A 20,151-nucleotide genomic window follows, 5' to 3' on the forward strand; every position below is an offset into this window, starting at 1 on the left:
CCAAGAGCTGGCAGCTATTCCCCAGTCTCGTGGCGGCCAAAATACACCCTGGAGCTGGCATTGATCTGTGGAGTGCAGAGCAACCCATGACTTTATGGGGCAGAGGAGGGGTTGAGGGGAAGCAAAGCTGGGCTGACCCCTCAAAGTCATAAGAGCATCACGCTTGAGCTGGCGCCAGACGGGCACCCAAGCTGGGGTGAAATGGGCCAAAGCCCAGCAGACCGCAATGGCGCTGCCCCCGGCACAGCCCAGCCCGGGTGGGCAGTGGGATGTGGGATACATGTCCCGGGAGGGGGGCACATGGGGCAGCTGTACCCAGGGCTGGTGGGAAGGCATGGCTGCATCCCAATGCCCTCCCAGGCTCCACAGCTCTGCACAGAGGAGGAGAAGGAGAGCTAATTTCCAAGCTCTTTAAATGTGATGAGGAATGATAGGTTTGCATTGCTGGCAAAGGGAAGAGCTGGGAGCGCTACATCTGTTTTGTGTAATCTTAAGGAGCAGCTTATGTCTGGATGTTAGTGAGAAGATATCCCTGTGTATTCCAGCTCACCCAGAGCAAGGTGGAGGAGAGGGCAGCATTGATTACAACCTGTGGCCCCCCTCTTTTCTCCTGTTCTTTATTTTTCCCATAGGAGATTAATGGGATCTCTTTGTCTTTTAACATGACTGTACCTTATGAATTCTCTGTCTCACCCTCATCCTTTAAATTATCCACATAATAAAATATGTATTCAGTGATTTCAGGTCATAATTTGATCTGCTTAGGGAAGAAAAGGAATGATGGAGAAGGGTTGCCGGCATGCTCAGCTCTCTTCCATTCATCTTTATTTATCATCTTTTTTTCCTAATAACCTGTGTGCAGCCGAGTGATGGAAACGCCAATACCCATGCCGGTTCCTTGCAAAACAGTTGCCCCCTAGCACCCTCAGCTTGGCAGGACCATGCAAGCTGACCCCAGCCCCAGCCTGTTAGCAATGGCAATGTTTGGATGGTCAAAGGGCTGAGCCATCCCTGTAATTCCTGCCTTACTCTTGCTACCTCTGGGCTCAGTTTTACCCTGCTATGAAATAGGCATGGATTTGCCCCCATGCAAACTCCAGGTATGTGGTGGCTCCTGCAGAAAAGCAGCCCTGCAAGAGTGAGCTAAAGGGAGGCACATGAAGTACCTGGGATGTGCCCAACCTGCTGGTAAAGGTAGGATGGCATGGCCTTATCCCAAAGTAGAGACAAGGGTTAAAGATCTTTCTTTGTCTTATCTGTAGGGCAGCCTTGGGGCTGCTGTACAGGAATGGAGCTGCCAGGGTTTCATCTTAATGCCAGATTTAAAGTCTGAATGTGGGGTTTGATTACTTTAATACACTTACATAACATCTAAAAGCCTTGTGCTTACTGGTGTAAAGGGTATTTTGCATTCTAAAAGATCCCAGGAACCTGTAATGCCCTGATGTCACTGGGGGATGCTGCAAGTCCCACTGGAGCCGTGAAGCTGCCTTTGCCCCATGGACCTAGAAGGAGGAAGGAGAGGGAGTGCAGCACCATGCAACCAGCAAGGGGATGTCCCCAGCACAGTGTGTCATGGGGCACCCCTGAGGCACCACCTTCTCATGGCGGAAAGGAGACAGTTTTGGGGGGGAATGGCCTCTTGGGCACAGGGGGAAGGGGACTCTTCCCACTTGGCTGCTCCGTGTGAGTGGTTGTGCCAAGATTGTATGACACATCTTTGTAATAAAAGTCAGGGTTTAGAATCCTTGGACTGACATCCCCTGGGTGCCTGTTTTTCCTGTGGCTGTTTATGTAGCTATCTGTCTGCAAGTGTGCAAAGCCTCTCCTTGAAGGGATGCAAAGCCAAGGGTTTCAGTGTCACTGGATGGTGGGTCAGTGCTGCCACCTTGGAGGCAGGGGACTTGGGAGAACGATTCTAGACAGGAGGTGTTAGGGGGCTCCACTGCTTGCACGGATGCTCTGGGCACCTAGAGGCTCTTTGCCACTTACCTTTGCTTTTAAGGGCTATTTATTCTAGTAATGGAGATGCTCTCTGCATGGCTGGTGCCGCTGACAGATGAGAAAGCAGGGGCTCATCATGACAACGAAGGTTTAATGATGATAAAGTGTTAGCACTGGCATTGCTTACCCCAGACAGGTGGAGAAAGGGAGAAAACCAAGTAAGTGCCACCCGCCCAGGGAGGGAACCTGGCTGTCCTGGGCATTTCTGAGCAGCTAAGGTTGGCTTTGCTGCTGCACCATATGCAGTGAGCAGGGGCACAGAGGAGGAGAACAAAAGTGAATGCAATGACCCACCGCACCCAGTGTGTTTTGCAAGCAGGGAGCTGTCATGCTTTGCCAGGATAAGAGGGTCTGGGCTTAAATAAACACTCTTTTTTGTCACCCTGCATTGGCCTTGGAAGCAGGCAGAGATTTCCAGCTTGCTTTGCATGGAAGAATCTTGGCACACCAAAGAGGTTGTGTTGTGTTTGGCCAGAGGAGGAGATGCTCAAGCCAGTGCCAGCGCTTGGTCCCTGCTACTCATCGCACTTTGCCTGCCTAAATCCCCTGCTGCTGCCTGCAACCTGCCCTCTAGGCAGACTGGTGCACCTATTCTAGTGAGCACAGGTGCCATGAGCTGCTTCCCAAGTTTGCAGTAAGTTTTGAGGCTGTGGGGTGACAGCAGAGTGGCAAAGCTCCCTGCCACTGAGGTGCCCATAGACCTGCCAGCCCAGGGGTTCAGGCACCAGCCATCTCAGAGCAGTAACTGGGGACGTGTCAGCAGCCAAGTGGCTCATTGAACTGTAGATCAGGATGAAATAAGGAGTATGGCTTCTTTCATAGTAGCAACACCTCCATCCAGGGTGCCTTACTGTTTTTATGGGCTGTTGAATGCACCGGCAAGCAGATGATTCTGGGGAGAAGCAACCCAAGGATGGGGCATGACTTTGCTGCTGCTTCCCCAGCAGCAGTGACTGATCTCAGTGCTGCCCCATGGGCAGCTGTGTCCTGGGGCCCTCCCAGGAATGCTTGAGGAGGGGCTGGGAATGGAGAAAGACGGACATGACTAACACTTAGAGCCAGGAGTTGGCCTGTCCTTAGTGCCTCTCACAACTAGTGACAAGTCTCAGTGCTCTCAGCGTCAAAGCTGTGTCCTGCCTTAAAATATGAAATTAAAAAATCCATTTGGTTTCTCATGTGCCCCTGGGTTTATTGGATGTTTCCTGAAAGGTCTGCTCTCCTACTGAGAGCTGCATATACAGCCATGTCAGCTTGACCCTCCTGCTGCAGTAGTTGAACTTCACAGCAGTGCCATAGTATCCTACTAGTATTTATTATTTGCGTATGACGCATTAGACAAACTTTTGTCATGAAAAAGACAAACTTCCCCTGACTTCAAAGCAAGGCCATTTACTGCTCACCATCAAGTTCAAAGATGAAGATACCCTCATGAGTTGTAGCTGCCAGAGCATCTCCCACCTGGGCTTGCTGGCATTTCCCATCACTGGAGCATCTCAAGGTATTTCTCCTCTCCTTCAGAAACAAGAACCCTGCACTAGGGAGCTCTTTGCAGCAAGATGGGGACAGGCTTTCCCTGCCCATTGCCAGGAGGATTGAAGCTTTGGTGCTACGGGCCAATAAAGCAGCTGGGCTGCCTTGCAGCAAAGCTTAGGGGTTTTTTGCAGGGCTGTTTTCTGGCTCTGCAACTGCTCCCCATGCCCCTGCCAGTGCTCGCCTTCATTCAGCCATTACATGATAGCAGATAATTTTGAGGCTTTGATTGGATGTAAAGATTTGGGTTTATTGCTTTTGTAATTACAGTCAAATCTCTTTAATATTGCTCCAGTTTATGGTATGCTCCGTCTTATTATTCATGGACCCGCAGCCCTGTGTGCGCTGCAGATGTGACTCAGAGTACTTTCACAGCCCCCCCCCCCCCCACCATGGCCCCAGGCATCACCCCGTGGCCCTGAGCATCTCCCAAGAGCTCCAGGCATCCTCCCATGGCCCTGAGCATCTGCCCAAGGCTCTGAGCACCGCCGCTATGGAGCTCACTGGGGATGCAGTGCCCAGGGTGCTTCCTTGCCCAGGAAAAAACTGTGTGGGCTGGAGACCTCTCCAGGGCCATTCGGTCTTCCCAGGGTCTCTGTGTGGGGAAGGCATCGCCTGCCCTTGACTGTAATTGAAATAGACAGAATCAGGATGGATCGACGTCTAATTCCTTGCCTGGATGAATAGAGACATATGTTTAATTTTTTGGTAATTCAGGTTGGGAGCCCCAACTCGTTCCTTTGCATGCATGTAAGGATCACTGCTGCCAAGAGGCAGTTTTGCTTTGTGCATGCAGCTCTGCATAAGAGCTTCTCAACAGTCTCTCTTGGGGGAAGGAGGAACAAATGCCATTTCACAAACTTCTTGTGCAAAAGCAGAGTTCCCCTCACCCTGCGCACGCAGGGGGAATAGCTGGGATGCTCAAAGCTCAGGAGTGCGGGTCGGCATCGGCTGTGTTCTGTCCATGAGTTTTGGAAGGCTGCGCTGGGAGAGGGAGGGGTAGAAAGAGATGCAGCTCACTGCTGAGCCTCCCACAGGACTACACAGGGAAGGGATCCTGGGGGCTTCAGGCCATTCCAGAAGGCCTCATTCACTGAAAGGTGCTTTTCCCTAACTCGCTGTGTTATTGCAGGGATGGAAACCCCCTGCAGTGTCCAACTGAGGCTTAATTCCCACTGGCATCAGCAAGGCAGGCTCAGGAAGAGTGAGGGTACCTGGGCTATGTGGGTGATTATGGCTCACAGCCCCAAAGAACTGGAAACAACACAAGCAACACTGAGGGGGAAAAGGGGTTTGAAATTATCTCCATAAAGACTGCTTCTAAATCAAGATCTCCAGTTTTTCCTGAGTGGCCCGCAGGCACCCCTTCAGACCATCCATACCTCGTGCAAGACCTGTGTTCTCCCCTCCATATATGTCTCTTGGACAACTTCTTTGTGTTGGCTACAGAAGAAGGGAGCTTCCCATTTTAGAGCTGCATTTTGCTCTGAAGTATGTTAAGAGAGAAAGATTTTGTGTGTTGCTCCTCAGTTTCACTACGGGTTTCCTTAAGGATCCTCTTAGGTGGGTAGTGACAGCTTTGGGGCCTGCTTGACCCTGCTTTTTTTCTTGCTCCTTCACTACCACAGGAATTAAAGCATGCGGTTTTACACCTAGCCACCCTGCCCTGAGGGAGCTGGGCAAGAAACCTCTGCTTCATGCATGGTCACGGTCATGGTCAAAACATGACTTTCAGGGATGTTGTCCTTGACTTTGACTTGTAAGCTCCTCATCGTGGCTGTAAGGCAAAGGACAGCAGTGACCTCCTCTTCTTCAGCTGCCATGATTTCAGCATCCAAGGCAAGACCAAGTCAGGTCCTTCTGCCCATCGCAAGGACGCTGGATAGAGAAAGCCAGGAGGGCCTGGTCAGCTATTTGAGTCTACTGCTTGTGCATAGCTTCTAGAGTTGGAAAGAGCAATTCAGTCTAATTCTGCATACAACTTCAGACATGGTTTTCCCATCTTTCTTATGAGCCCCCTTTGCTTACCGAAAGGACGCAGTAAGGACTCCCTGAGCCTTCTCTTCCCCAGGCTGAGCAACCGCAGCTCTCTCGGCCTTTGCTCACAGCAGAGGTGCTTCATCCCTCTGCCCACTTCTGTAGCCGCGCTGCTTCGCGTTCAGAGCCCGATGAGGATGAGGCCGAGCCCAGTTGGCTCTCACTCTTTTTGCCTCCCATTCTGCTGCGCGGCCCCATCCCTCCCCTTCCCCTTCTTCTCCAGTCGCCTCGCTCGCCCGGGAGCGGCCGGCGCGGGAGGTGCGTGGCCGTGGCAGTGTCGGGGGCGGCCGGGGGGCGGCGGGAGGCGATGCGGCGGGGCCGCGTGTGTCTGCGGGTGGGATTTCCCTCCCTCCTCTGCCCGCTAGGCGGCTGCGGCGGGGCGAGCGCGGCGCGGGGCGCGGAGGGAGCAGGGGGGGAGCGGGGGGAAGCACGGCAAAAAAAAAGAAGCTGCTGAAATTTAAGCAGGGAGGCAGCGGCGGCGAGGCAGTCCCGGGCGCGCTGCTCCCCGCCGCAGCAGCCAGCGCCGCTGCCGGCGCCAGGCCGAGCGCGGGGACCCGCCGGAGCGGGGCCGCCCCACTTTCTTCCCGGCGGCGGCGGCAGGAGGCGCCGGCCCGGCCCGGCCCGGCCCGGTGAGTGTCCTCAGCACCGCGGACAGCTCCGCGCCCCGCGTTCAGGCTGCGAGCTGCGCTTCCCGGCGCTTCGGGCTCCGCGCCCCGCTCGTCCGCGCTGCTCCGCGCATCCCAGCCCCGCGGGCGGCCGCGCCCCGGCCCCTGTGCTCCGGCTGCGTGTGTGTGTGTGTGTGCGTGTGTGTGTGTGTGTGTGTGTGTGTGTGTGTGCGTGTGTGTGTGTGTGTGTGTGTGTGTGTGTGTGCGCGTCCCCGTCTCCACCCTTGAGGCGCGGAGTTGGGCGCGGAGGGACGCGGCGGTGGGAAGGCTCCCGCGGGTCCCCGGCCGCGGTGCAGCGTCCCCCGGCCCGAGCACGGGCGGCTGCGCGGGGGAAGGGGGTGGGCTTGCTTTTCTCTTTCCGCGGGGGGCGAAGGCTGCCTGCACTTTCTGCAAGTTCCTTTTGTCGCCGGAATGAGGTTAAAGAAATTTGGCTCTTGGCACCTGCGTCACGCGGAGAGAGGAGACTGTGCGGGAGGAGGTTTCTTGCTGCATACTCGCAGGCAGTGCTGGGGGGGTCATTCACACCCTCTCCCTACCAAGCCCAAGCTTCAGCTCTCCTCCTTTGCCCGCTTCCACCTTCCTCCCGGCCGTGGCTCCCCTCTGCTGCGGGCCCCATTCCCCGCAGGGCCGTGCCGGCAGCCGAGGGGGAAGCGGCATCCCCAACTCCAGGCGGGCTGGAAGCCACCCTGCGCAGCCGTTCCTTCCCGCACACGGCTGCCGTCTGCCCGCAGATGCTGCTGACGGACACGAAGACCACCCAGGTCCTTAACCCCAGCTTTCTGCTTTAATTCACCAAAGTTTGAATGTGATTTTTGCCTGCTCTCCTGCCCGCTCAGGAGCACCTTGCGGGCAGCGGCGGTGCCTTTCACTAGGAGAGCTGAGCCCTGGAAGGGGTCATCTGACAGCTTTGGGCTGAAAGATGCTCCCTGAGCCTGCGCTGAGCTGCGACTTTTAAAGCCGAGCGGAGCGCTCTTTTGGCGAGGTGACCGCTGAGCCGAGGGTGGCCGAGCATCGGGGGAAAGGGGCGGCGGGGGTGTTTCCGAGGCACACGTTGATTAGGAGCGCTTCCTCAGCAGTTGCCTGTTACGGCTTCTGGCAGAATCCATCCGTCCCGAGAGAAGGAGGGGGCTGAGCTCAGTGGGGGGACACTTTCTGGGGAGGAAAGGGCTTCGTCAAGGCACTACGGAGCCTGGGGGAATGAAGCATCCCTGTATCCTGCCCTCCGGCTGGAAATGGGGAGAGCCTCGCGCTGTAAGCTCCTGTTCCTGTTCCAGCTGAGACTAGATATTCCATCCTGCGGTGGCATTGGGGTTTTAAGGAAGGGCCAGATTTGGGGGTTGCTTTCTGCCGGCTGCATCCCTGTGCCTGCCCCTGCATAGCAGCCCTGTAAGACATGTGTCGGCAGGCGGGGAAACCGCAGCGTGGGGAACAGGCAGGAAGGCAGAGGGGTCAGAGGCGGGTTTTGCTGCACCTTTGGTGGAGCCTGAGCCGTGCTCACAGCAAGGGGGTGTGAACCCCCGGCACAGGATGCCGGACAGGCAGAGGTGGAGGTGCTGCAGAGTACCAAGAGGCGGTGACTCCTTGAGCGCCGGCACTTTCACTGCTGCCACAGGGCAGAGCTGCACCTCAGGGTGATGTGGGTTCATACGTAGATCCACACCGCCCGGACTGGAAGATACAATGCTGGTTGCCAGGGCACACCATGACCATGCTGGGGAAGTGGGGGATTGGAAATCCTCATGAACTAAGGCTGAAGAGAAGGTCTGGTTTGGGCTGAGGTTGGGGTTTGCTTTGAGACAGATGAGGTGAGGTGGTTCTGGCAAGGAGAGGTGGTTCTGTGGGCAGGAACCAAGTGAGCTCCCCGTGACCACAGGGCTGCTCATGGGGCACAGTGGGCCTCAAGTCACCCTCCTGGATAACTCCCTGCCTTGCCCAGCACCCCAAACCAGCACAGAGGGACTCAGCAGGTGGCTTTGAGCATCAGCAAGCTGAGGTCAGAAGGCTGCGGGGATGGTTTGTCACTGCAGGGCAGCAGCCGTGGGGACACACACTGATCTCTCTCTGTTCCCCTGACGGTGATGCTCCATGGTCCCCAGTCCACCCTAAAGCAGCTCAAGGGCTGTGTTAGGAGGCAGACGTAAATCCTAGGGGAGCGCTTCCCTGACACAGCTGTAGCTCTGGCTGCCAACAGCTTCATCCGCAGCTTAGGGCTGGGGGAGGATAAAACAGGCAGCTTAGGGCTGGGGGGATACCACAGGCATCCACCTGCTGGGCTGGGCTGGGGCTGCAGCTCCTGTCCCCAGAGCAGTGTCTATAGGGCTCCCAGCCCTCTTCCTGTTCCTGTTCATCTTGCCACAGTGCATAACAAATGCAATAAACACCGAGAAAAATGCTAATTAGCGAGTACAAGCATGCAGAGTGTAAAGTAGATGTTTAACCATATTATCTAAACAAACATAAAGGAGCCATAAATTAGGCAGGGGAAGAAGTCGATCCATTGATGGAACTGCCCAGGCAGAAACGATAAAGGCAGCGTGCGGCGGTCAAGGGACAGGGACACGATGGGGCCGTCACTTGTAATACTCTCTCCTTTTAACTGCACTTGTAATGAGAAATAAAGTCAATGTCGTTCGATGCCGTTTCTACCCATAGAGTGGTCCCAGCCAGCGGAGCAGCATCCTACAACCAGGCCAGGGTAAAATCCCAGTGAGGGCAAAACCTGGCGCCTCTTGGGTCATCCCAGTTCTTAGGAACTGTTTGCTGTAGGAACAGTAGGAAACTGCTTAGGAACTGTAGAAAATGTGCCCAGTTTGCTGGCTGGAGTTACTGGGAGGTGGCTGCTAAATTTGATGGCATTTTAACACTTGAATCTTAAGGTCACTGTGGGATATGTTAGACAGTGTGATTACTTCCCGGTCTCCCCTAACCCACAACTCTGCCCTAGCCCAGTGTTGTCCTTGTTGTGCAAGAAATGAAATAAGGAAATAAGGGATAGGAATAGGAAATTTAAAAGCAAAATAAAAAATGTGGGACAGGTTTGGCAGATACCTTTTGTCCATCCCTTGATCTGGAAGGATTTTTCCTCCCAGCACTCTCTCACATGTTTCGCAAGACAGGTCAAGTGTTCCGTATCGATGTGCTGAAACGAATCCTGGGGTGCCCAGCAGTATTTCAGCTGACCTTTAGTTAGAGCTTGTCCCCACCGGCTGCCTCTGCTCCCATAGTCCTCAAAGGAAGCTGCTTCAATGAGGTTTCATGGGGATGGAAAGGGCCTCTTTCCTCCCAACCCTTCTTGCTATTCCCTGTCTGAAGGAGATGGTTGGAGGGCAGGCAAGCGAGCCCCTTCCCACTGGGGCAGCAGCATCGCTGCACTAATGAATTGATGATGGTATTCCCTGAAATAGCCCCAGAGTTTGGAGTAGTTGGACTGATCCAGGCCAGGGAGAGGCAGCTGGAGCTGGCAGCTGGCTCAGTGATGCCTGTTGAGACATCACCATCCCCACCCTCCTCTTGGCCTCCAGACCCGCTTTGGTAGGGAGGTTTTCCGATCAAATTGGTATTCAAAGGAGCATCCTTCCTGGCTAAAATCTCAGCACCAAAACTCCCGGCCACAGGCTGCTGGGGAGTGCTGGGCGCCCCTCTCCTCCTGTGCCTTTCCAGTCCCCCCAGCTTGTCATTCTCATCTCGCAGCTTGATTTTATTTTCACTTTATAATTACCCATCGCAATCTCTCCCAGCAGCTCCTTGATGAGCCCCAGGTAATTGGCTCTTTCCCCCCCCCCCCCCCCCCTTTTATTTTCCTTGATGCTTTGCAATGTCAAAGCCTTGTATTTCCATAAGCCGGCACGTTTCTCGCCGGTAAAGCATCCGCAGGCCAGCAGCACTGGAAAGGTGCAGGCAGCGAAGCTGGCAGCTGCCTTCCCTGTGTCTCCCAGCTTCAACAAGCAGCCTTCAGTAAAACACAATGCTTTTAATAAGCTGGCATGGTGAGCTCATCCTGGCAGCACGTCAGCATCCGAGTTGGCAGAGGCTGGGAAAACACGGGGTGGGTGAGGTGTCAGGGCTGCAGGATGTCACATCTCCCCTCTCCTCCTGTCCATGCTGGGCACCCTCATGGACATGGGTATTGATAGCCCATGGCTGGTTGCTGACAGATTTGCCAGTGGGGTGGAAATCCCAGGGACACTGAATACTCCCCCACACTCCCTGGGGTGGCTGGGGATAGAAAAGAGTCCAGATCCCCCTAAAAAACTCAGCAAAAGGACAGCAGAAGTGGTATGGGCTCTCTGAGGTCTCGGTCTGGCAAGCAGAGATCTTAATCCAAACATTTTTTCTCTAAGCTATTGGGTTTTGGGGGCAGCTTGACCCAGGAGAAGCTGGGACTCATCCCAGCTACCACCTCCCTGCCCTGCTCTTGGCTTTTTTTGCAGAATAAGGGCTTTTGGCAGGCATTTCTGCCCCCCAGGTCTTCTCCCAGGATAGGCAGAGCCCCAGTGCTTGTCCATCATAATAAGCCACCATGGGAAGATGAGATTTGAAGCCTCCTGCTAGCATGTGGTCATGTGGGTCATTGGTAAAAGAATTATTCAGGGGTGTTTAATTGGCATCTGGTTGGGTGTTAGGTGTTGCTAACACACCTCGCTTCCCTTAGTCCAGCCAGAACTCCTTTTGCTGTTGGAGGTGATCTCAAAATCTCTCATGCTTTGGGAAAATGAAGTGCATGTAGCTACTACAAGTGTAGAAATATCCTTTGGTTATGGCTGTCCTCCAGCAGAGGGGTCTGGCAGAGGCAAGGGATTGTCTCTGTCCTTCCCCTCTGCTCACAAGGGTCATCATGGAAGGGAGAAATGTCACCTTCTGTTCTTCATCTGCAGGGCAGCTCCCTCCTCATCCTCTTTCTCATTTGGGGAGAAGATCTTGCTTGGGCTCTTGGAGGGCTGGAGGCTGTGGATGGGGCCGGACAGGTGCCTGGGGAGCAGAGACGCTCCAGTGGGTGCTGGCTCTCCCTCTGATGTACAAACATCCTCCCCGGAGGAAGGAAAGCTGCCTTAACTCTGCCCTCCCAGCACCGCTTTCTGTTTCAGACCCTTTCCATCACGGGATGCGAGGCAATGTCCCCAGGGCATGCTGCTCCGCCTGCATTAGCTGGAGCACACGCCTGGCTGCCGTAATTACTCTTCCCTGGCCCGGCTGCCTGGGATTTGAAAATTGATTGCCAAGTCGATACTGATGTGCTCGGACCCTGCCGCGCTGCCCGCGGAGGCAGGCAGCACCCGGGGATGGCTGCCCGCCCCCCCAGCGGCCGGCACGGGCAAAGGCTGGGCTTTGACTTTCCGAGCTCATCGTTAGCAGGGGAGGTGACCCCTGAGCCCTGCCCGCACCGTGATGGAGCAGGGTGGTGGGTGCAGCGTGGGTGAGCAAGCAGGAGGAGTAGAGCGTGCCCTGGGTCACGCAGCCCCTCGTGGTCCTTGCCCTTGGGGATCAAGTCCCACCACTGAGGTCCTAGAGCATCATCTCAGATGATCTTTCAGGTCCCTTCCAACCCAGACCATTCTGTAATTCTGTCATCTCCAATAGGGAGGTGTTTCCTGGTGAAGCTCTCAAGCCGTTTCGCTTATGGCTTCCTTCATTTCGGCTGAAATCATGTTAGTCAGCAGAAATCGCTGAAAACGTGCATTACTAAAGTGCATTTTTTATTTTCCTTGGGTTTTTGTTTTTTTTTTTTTGGTGGGTGAGTCCTCTAATCGACGTGCAGTTTTGCAGCCTCACCTTGCCAAGCACCACAGCTGGGAATAGGCCTGTTGATGGAGCATATCCGTGTCCCTGTTAAATAACAGGGGGAGCAAGCAGGGAGCTCCACCAGAGGCGATTTCAGCTGCTGGCAGCCGAGCTCAGCATCCCTGAGGCAAGAGCATGGATGGTAATTAAAACACAGATTGATTTGGTTCGATCTGGTCCTTGTTGCCTGGGGGGAGCGAGGGGCTCCCCGAGGGGACACACTGGCACTAACAGGACCTGATGTGTGTCACGAGGGATCAGTGCCCCGCCTGGCCCTGCCTGGTCCTGCCTGTCTCTGCCCATCTCTGCCCATGGCCTCAGCACAGGGTTTGGTCCCTCCTCACATGACACATGTGTGTGTTTTGAGAAGGGGTGCTTGTACTTGCACGGAGACTTAAAACAAAATCCCCCTGCAAAGCGTCAGCATTAAACTTGTCTTTAATTACACAGTTAATTTATTATGTAACGCCAGTAACAAAGTAAACCGTGCAAATGGCTCTGAGATAGCACACAGAGAATTGCCTCATTTAGTAAATAATTTTAACGTAAGTAATTATTTCCTGCAAGAGGGATGATGCAGGAGGTCCCTGGGGGGCTCTTCACTCCTGGCCACAGGAGGGATAAATCTTCCATGTAATTCCTCATTAACTACAGGATGCTATAGTCGCCATGTCTGGCTGACGTGCACCCATCACCCTGTGCACCCCAGGGTCCCAGCCGGTGCTTTCAGTGGTGCCAGTGGCCCCAGCCTGGCAGCATCCCTGGGCAGAGGTTGGTTCGTTCTCCTTTGGGTTGGTTTTTTTTCCCTCCCCAGTTTTAACCCATCCACTTGTCATTTTGCTAAAGCTTCTTCTCCTTTTGCTAGCCTTGCATAATGAAGACTAATTGCAGCAGGACACTGATTAACATGCAGGGCACTTCCCTGCTGGGCGGGTGGCAGTGGGCAACTGACAAGCCGGAGGTGGGTGATGTTACCAGCATCCCTGGTACCCAGCACTTGTGGCACTGCTGACTGCATCTCAAGGTCCTCCAGCTGCCCTGTTTTTGATAGGAAACATGGTTTATACAGAGCTGTTGGATTTCTGATTTCCCTTCTTGTCTTCCTCTCCAGCTCGTCCTGCTCCCCTCTCCTCCCCTGGCTGTGTCCCTGTCCTCGTCCCCCGCATCCCTCTCTGGCTTCACCCACACGCTCTTCCCAGCTCTGGCCTTTTGTTTCCCCCTGGGGCTTCATTTAAAGGCGCTATTGATGCTGTTAGGCGCGAATATGAAGAGAGTCTCTCTCCGGCTGCCCGCCGCAGATGGGGACCTCTGATCAAACCACGTCCTGTTCTCCACTGGGGAATAACAATGAACTCTGGCGCCACAGAGAGACAGAGAAAGAGCAGCTCTGTGCTCCGGGAGACAGCCCTGTCCCCAGGGCCAAAATAACTCCACTTGTTTTATTTATCAACTCCGGGGGGACAGGGAGTGAGTGGCATACAGATGTTGCCACAGCTGGCTCTGCCAGCCCTACGTGCCTGGGACCGGCCCCACAGCAGGGTCCTGTGTGGAGGAGGGATGCACTGCAGTGTCTGGGTCTCGGCACCAGCTGAAGGTGTTTTAAAATAAAGAGCAAGGTTTGGGCTATGGGCATCTCTACAGCCAAGCCCCAAGCAGCCTTCAGCTGCCAGCATCTGACCTGCCATGAATTTCTACCCTTGCCCGGGGCTGGTACCCCACTGATGCTCACATGGAGCCTGAGACAGCTCAGCGTTTACCCACTGGTTCTGGCGCTTGCAAGGGGAAGGGAAAACAATGGAGAAAAGTCCTTCTTCATCGTTAATGCACACACACAACATGAAATGAAGGGCGCTAGCTGCTGAGCTGATTTTTTCCCCATCCCCTGCTCCCTTCCCACCGAGGGAGCCACGCATGCAGGCTCCCTCCCTCCCTCCCACTCCCTCTCTTCCTGTGCTCCCACGAGTGAATTGGATTAGTCACCTTCTTAATTAACTGTGCCGGTGTGAGCTCTATTAGGTATTAAATGTTTGTCACAATCCAATTAAACAAATCCATCCCAGCAGGGCAGGGCTTCGGAGGCACTGGGGGTTTGCAGCCCTCAGACCAGCGGCTCACAGTCATGAAGCCAGGTGGGACTGGGGAGCCATTGTGGGGTGTAACCCCCTTCAATTCCTGGGTACCTGTATGGCTTCTTTTGCCTTTGGGAAACGTCATCCTTGCCCTCTCAGCAAGGGGTGGACCCGAAGTTGGTGACCTGAGGGGAGGCAGAGCCATCCCCACGGCACCTCAAAAACATCCCCAGAGCCAATGTGGGTTGAAAATCAGGATGGAGCTGGGTGAAAAGCTACGATGGAGCTGTGGTACCTGGGCTTTGACTAGCAGCGGAGTGTCTGACAGCATTAGTTAGGCTGAGCCAGGGTAAACCCAGCCTTTTGGTGGGGGGGCTGTGTTGTTAATGTGCAGGATGGATGCTGAGGGAGGTGGCGTCAGCATCTTTAAGCAGCAAAGGCAGCTTTCGTTTTGAATGAACACCCACACTGGGGCTGAATGAGGTTTAGCTTCTGCTTTAAAACCCACCCTGAGGATAGGTACGGCGCATCTTTCTGCAGCTGCCCATGCAGTCCAGCTCATCCAGCCCCCTCCCTGGTGCATGTGCCCCATAGGAGATATCCAAGGCCCTCTGTCCTTCACCACTGCTCAGCTCCTTTTTTCCTCAGTCTTCTAGACCATTTCTGATCTGTAACAAACTTTCATCTCTCATCTTACTTCTCTTAATAGCCTCTGCAGAAGGACTTTATTAAAGCCTGGTGGAAACTCCGAATTCATTACAGCTCCTTATGCTCTGCCACAGAGAGCTTTTCTGGCTCCCTTGGGTCAGGGCTCTAGTAGGTTATAGCAGCCTTATGGAGCCCTTGGGTTGCTTTCTTCCCAGCCCAACTTATTATTTGTAATTTTAATGTATTTTTAATCATTTCTCATTAATTATTTGTTATTATAATTGAATTTGTTTTCTCCCCGCACCAAATGATGAAGCTTACTGGGCTGTGATGCTTCCCAGCATCGCCCTGTGCATGCTCTCCTCTAAAGGAGGTGAACCATTGACCAAGTGGGTGGTTGAAGTGAGCGAAACATCATTTTGCACAGTAGATTATATGTCATCCAGCATTTTTAGTCTAAAAAAAAGCCTCTTGAGTGAACCTTACAGGTACCTGGGGAGTCTTGGTAGGAACCCACAGCCACACATCTCACCCACAAGGTCTTGCGGCAGCTGAAGTGGTCCAGAAGGGGTGACCCCAATGAAGAGCGTCTTATTTGTGGCAGAGGCAGAAAGCTTAATGCCTTTAAATTTCTCTTTATTGATTGTGACTTTACAGCTTAATCACTCGCTATAGTGACACATGAGTTTCCCCATCCCAGATGCACTAACAGCCTGCGGGACTCCAGCCGTTGCATGGTGACTCTTCGCCTGCCATCCCCATCCGTGGGGCTCAGTGGAGAAGCTCTTGCAGTGCATCCCTGCTTTCCAGCATGAAATGGGAATATTTGGGCAGGCCCAGGGAGGAGAAACAGGATGCAACGGGTCGCCAGCATGGACATGGGTGCCGGTGCTGATGCACTGGAAAGTTTGCCTGGGGAAGCAGCTGGAGGTGGTTTTTCACCCATGGGTGCAGCGTGGAAGAGTAAGTGCTTTGGGTCTTGCACTCAGTCTCCCAGGTGGCTTTATAGGTGCCTTGTATGTCTGCTTCACATGTCACATCTTACATCCTGTACCTGCAGGAGGGAATCCCTTCTGTCTCCACTCAAAGGGGGTCCCCAAAATGCATACTTTTCACCAAGATGGAGGGCTGGGGTGGTGGATAAGAGTGATTTGGAGGTGCTATCAATACCCAGAGCAACGAATCTGCTGCTCCGGGGGACTTTTCTTACCAGCAATCAATGGAAATGCATTTATCAGGAAAACGTGTTGACCTGGACAAGTGTTTCACTGATGTAAACAAAGCTGGCAAGAGGGACAGGGGGAGGAGAGATAAGGAGGGTTGGGAGAGGAGAGAGAGCCACTGAAAGGACCAGGAGGGAGGAGCTGAAAGAGGCAGAGATAAGGAGGGATTATGCCCTTATCTGCCCAAACTGCCAGAGAGCAGAAACAGGGGCACGCACCCACCCCAAGATTTTGCAGACCCCTGTTAGTGATGGGCAGGGGCTGCAGATACTGGCGGGCAGGGATGCACCGCTGCCTGCCCCGGTGGGATGTCCCCAGCCTGTCCAGGCAACTCCTTGGGGAGCAGAAAACAACTGGTTTCCTTAAAATAGCGGGAGTGCAGGCAGGGAAAGGAGGGAGGAAGGCAGGTTTCCATGGAAATGGGAGCTGGCAGGAGAGGTGGCGATGGCAGAACAGGCAGTGGTTGAGCCCTGGCAGGGGTGATGCTCTGCCCGCCTGCCCAAGGGAGGGCTTCTCCCTGCAGTTTTAGGGTATTAATTGGAGAACAAATTAATCTCTTCATGATGGAGACATGCTTATGCCTGATGCTTTGATAATGGGTCTTTTCTTCTTCCTTCTCACAGTTTATGTCGTGGGATCCTCAGGAAAGACAAGAAGCAACCCAAGCCTGAAATATTGGGTTGGGAAGTGAGAGCAGGCAGTGGGTTTGGGAAAAAAGAGCAGTTTCAAATGTCAGGGGGATTTGTGTGATGAGGATGTGGTTAGCAGAGGGCAGCCAGGCCAGCAGGTTAATGTGCTTACCCTTTGCAGAATGAACAGGGGGACATTTAATGACCACAAATAGCCAGGGCTTGGGTTTTAAAAATACCCATTAAGTCCCAGGTGAACTCTCACTCCTCTGTATTTTGGCCCCAGTACATATTTCAGCTCCTGGGTAGGAGTAGTGCTGTCATTTGGTCCTGCCCTTGCACAACCCCTTTGGGTCCCAGGGTAACCAGAGAAGAAATACTCATATGGGATCCTGTGAAGCTGATGGCAGAGCAAGATCCATCCAGGAAAAATGGGTTTCTAATGCCATCAGGGCATTGTGCACATGGGTCCTGCACAAGCAGGAGGATAAGCGTCCTGATGAGCATCACTTGGGAGCTGAGGAAGGTGTGTGCCTTTCAGCTGACAGCGAACCAGTTCTCCTCTGTGCCAGGCTGGTAAAGCAGAGCAGAGATGGAGCTGGTCATGCCTCAGAGAAGAATAAGGTATTATCTTGGTTTTAAGTACAGCTGAAGGAGGAGACGTGTGTGCCATCACTGCATCCCGCGCGTATGCGCGCTGCTGCCAGGCTTCCTTGTATCCAAGCCCCGTGCAGCCTGGCTGGGTGCGGGCTGAATTTAGGATCCCATTCGGCAGCCCATGGGTGATGACCCTTGCATGGGCAAGCCCCAGCCTAGCACCTCTGAAATGTTCTTTTCCCATGTTCAGTGGGATTTGAGGCAGGGTGGTGATGCCACTGCCATGTGCAGTCAGCCAGGAGCTGGTCCCAGTCCATAGCTCCTGCTCACATCCTGAAAAGCTTTAATTCCTCATTAGCCGGGAAGGATGTGGCTGGGCAGTCCACCTGGTCCCCAGGGTGGCCATACTGGTGTTCTGAGCCACAACAGGCAAGTGCCACCCGGCTGCACCACAGGCCAGTGGCATTCATCTCCCCTCATTACTTTACAATTATAATTACTATATTCTCACTCCCCAGCCTGCTGCCCTGCACCCTGCAGCCTTGTTCAGGTTAGGGGCACCTCTTGATTATCACTAATGATGGTAATGCAGCTGAATGCCCAAGTCCCCATTTCCCTGTAATTTGTACCTTGTGGCACAGCAGCCAACCTGACTTTGTGACTGTGGGGCTTGTTATTCACTAATTATCCTCTGGGGTTGTCAAGATGATGCAGGAAAAGAGGAGGTGTCCCCTGGGATGGCCACAGGGACAGCAGGAGACACAAAGCTGTGCTGGCTCCAAGCAGCTCAGTGCGCTTTTCCCATCACAGACTCAGTGTGGGGGCAAGGGACAAGCAGTTTTTGCCTTCAGGAGAGCAGCAGCAGAGCACACCAGTGTGGCTGAGACCTTCCAAACTCATTCCATCCCATGAGGGCTCCCTGCTTGTAGGGGTACTCAAGGTGCATCGGCACCCCCAGCCGGGAGGGGGTTTATGCAGGGCAGCTGCACGGGTTTCTCTGGTTTCTGTAGCAAAGGGAAAGCAAAGTCTCAAAGTGAAGGATTTAATTTTTTAGCCTCTTTAGGGGATTGCTCATTGTCTTTATTCCTAATCCTGCTTAGGGAAACTGAGGCATGGGCACCGAGCAAGGGGCTTTGGTTGCAAGGATGTGCCAACATCCCAGGGAAAGGCAGGGATGTGCCACATCCTGCTTTTCCTGACCAGGAGCAGGAGCCTGCCCACAGGCTGCTCAGGGTACCCGTCCTGCAGGGAACAAAGTGCCCAGCAGTCATTCCTCTGCAGTACTGGATTTAGAGACATATCCCCAATGCTTGCAGGGGCCCTGCCCGAGCTGAGCAGGCAGCGGCACTTCTGAGCCCATCACAAGGGCCACTGCAGCTGAGCTTGAATTGCTTGGAATTGCTTCCCTGGCAGGCAGGTTTTTCGTGGTCCTTTTACATACTCCCCTGGTGGGAGGCAGTATTACTGCTAGGCAAAGGGCAAGGTTGGCAGGGATGCTGAAATTAATGGGGTTTAGGAAGGAGGCAGCTTGGATGGGATATGTCTTGAGCCTTTGTAATAGCAAAAAATAAAAGGCAGCCTCCAAGGAGAGAAAATGATTGGCAAAGCCCATTGGAAACACCTGTTTGGTGGGACCAGCAGTGACCTGTCTGTGAGTCCCATGATCTGGTCCCACTGGGCAAGAGATTCCTTCACAAGGAATGGATCCATGTGATGTGGAGAGAGCTGGGAGGAAACAGAGGGGAGGGGAGACAACCCAGTAATGACTATCACAGGGAAGAGGCTGTTGAACCCCCTGCCCCAAGTGCCTGTGGTGGGACCTGGATGCTCCTACTCCCCCAAAACCTCTCTAGGTCTGAAAATGGCTCCATCCCACTAGGGATGTAGTTGATACCCATGGGGCTGTGACCAACCCCTTGACGTTTTTATTGCCACCTTAATGGCTCAGAAGGAAGAGCCAGGGGGTTTTCTAATGCGAAAAAAGGCTTTTTTAAGAAGCTGGAGGTGTGCTTTTCCCAGCATGGGGGATTGGTTGGGAGTACAGGGTTAATGACAGGGCAATGGGAGAAAATGAGCCCTGAAATTTTCCTTGTTTGATCCCAGTGGTGGGAGAGGTTTGGGTTTGCTCAGCACAGGTGCAGGCTTTGGGCTGAGTTGGCAGCATGGGGCTGGCAGATGGCCAGTTCCCAAAGCAGCAGCTTGGGGTTTTAGCCTTTCCCTGGGGTGAGCACGGCCAGCGTCAGTGCTAAAAAAATGATGTGACGGAGGCGTGAATCAGCAAGAGGAAAATTCCCACCATCGGGGAGGGAGAGGAGGCGGAAAAATGACAGGCAGAGCCATGCTGGACTCTGTGAGGAACCTTCATGGGATGCAGTGATGGAGCGGCAATGGGGAGGTTGAGGAAAGGCATGGAGCCATGGTGCCAGAGCAACAAATAAGGGGTAGCAATGGGGTGATGTATTGAGGATGTTCATCCGATGATCCTCCAGGCTTGAAGCCTGGGTGCTGGAAGCCTGGGAAATCTTACCTGGGTACCAGTCTTGCAGCATCACTGAGATGTGAGCTTTGTCTCCAAACTGCTGTCCTCTGTGGCACAGCTGGGTCCCAACCATCCTATGGGAAAAGGATGCAGGAGGTTGGGTACCCCTGCCTATGTTCACCAACTGCAGGTTTCTTGATGCCCGTGTACAGAGCAAAGCCTAACCCCAAAAATGGGGCAAAAATTGTGTCAGGGAGGGGAATCATTCCTGCCGTGGGATGCTGAGATCCTGTGCCTTGTGCTCCTGTGCTGAAGGGTCTTCATCCACCACACTTCGCAGTGTGGAGGACATATAGCTGGGAATACCTTAGGAGAGAGGGCATAGAGATGGGGCTGTATTATCTCACTGGTAATGCATCCAAGATGAGCAGCACAATGGAGGCCATAAACAAGATTGATGCAGAGATTAAAGAGACAGAGGAAAGAGGCAAA

At 53.8% G+C, this 20,151-nt stretch overlaps 1 protein-coding gene across 1 annotated transcript in view; it reads left to right on the forward strand.

Moving 5' to 3' along the window:
• Positions 1 to 6,118: 6,118 nt before the first annotated feature.
• TNR (tenascin R) overlaps positions 6,119 to 20,151 on the forward strand; it is a 78,658-nt gene continuing 64,625 nt past the window's right edge. The window contains exon 1 of the mRNA XM_065674146.1: positions 6,119 to 6,200. The gene's annotated coding sequence lies outside the window, so the exon portion shown is untranslated. The remainder of the gene's footprint in view (positions 6,201 to 20,151) is intronic.

Source organism: Lathamus discolor, chromosome 3 (assembly GCF_037157495.1).
Source record: "Lathamus discolor isolate bLatDis1 chromosome 3, bLatDis1.hap1, whole genome shotgun sequence".
NCBI classification, from domain to species: Eukaryota; Metazoa; Chordata; class Aves; order Psittaciformes; family Psittacidae; genus Lathamus; species Lathamus discolor.